Below are 1,106 nucleotides of genomic sequence, written 5' to 3'. Positions count from 1 at the left end.
ACTACTTAGTTCATATTGTTGTTAGTCCTAAGGGGCTGCAAACCCCTCAGCTCCATTGGTCCTTTCATGGAAGAAGTTGCAGAGAGCAGGGACTGAAGGAAGGGCAAGCCAGCCTAAATATGGCTATCTCCTAAGAGGCTCTGACAGAACCTGACTAACACAGATGTAGAGGCTCACAGCCATCCATCGAACTGAATACAGGGTCCCCAGTGAAGGAGTTAGAGAAAGGACCAATTACTTTTTCTTAATATCTTAATATGAAAATTAATATTACCAACATATCCTAATCAATTGAAATCTAAAAATATGAGGAATTAGAAATGTACTGACTGTCATCCAATGGTCTCTCTAATTTGGTAATTGGAGAAATAGGTCTAACATTATACAATCCATATACACTTTCAGCCTGTTTGTTCATGACAGTGTCTTGCTGTGTACAACATAATGGTCTTGAGATCTTGCTTCTCCTATCTCAGCCTCTCTCTCTATTAGTCGTATTGTTTACTTTATGTTTTTGCACTATACTATGGTTTTCAGAACAGCTTACATATTTTAAAAGTATTTATATACCCAAAAGAAATGTAGACAATTAAATTGGGGGGGTTGTAAGAGAACAACAAAGAGTGAGACTGAATGCTTTGCTTGCTTGACATTTGTAACTCTTGTATCAAATTACCACAGAAAGAGCCAAGATTTTAAGCTCTACTAAATATAAAACAAACAAACAAACAAAAACACTTTATATATTTAAGTTCGTTTACGAAAATATTAGTTTTAGTGGGAACTGGTTCAGATCACATGGGTGAATGCCGCTTCTGTGATCATTAGGTGGTGATGGTAATCAATGAAGACGTCTTTCCAGAGCGTGGACCAGTCTTCCTCCTGTCCTAAGACCCATTTCATACATCTGTATACCACTGCTCCTGGTTTGTCAATCAGAAGTCCTGCTGGAAATGGTCTCTTTCCCCCACCCTACCCCAGCACATTTGGATTTAAATTTCTGATCTCTCTGGCAAAAATTTAAAAAAAAAGAAGAAGAAGAAAATATTAGTAGTGATGTATTATTTTGAAATATACAGTTAATACGTTTGGAGTTATTTAAAATT

This window comes from Mastomys coucha, unplaced genomic scaffold (assembly GCF_008632895.1).
Source record: "Mastomys coucha isolate ucsf_1 unplaced genomic scaffold, UCSF_Mcou_1 pScaffold5, whole genome shotgun sequence".
Classification (NCBI taxonomy): domain Eukaryota; kingdom Metazoa; phylum Chordata; class Mammalia; order Rodentia; family Muridae; genus Mastomys; species Mastomys coucha.
Note: the sequence above shows the minus strand (reverse complement) of the source record.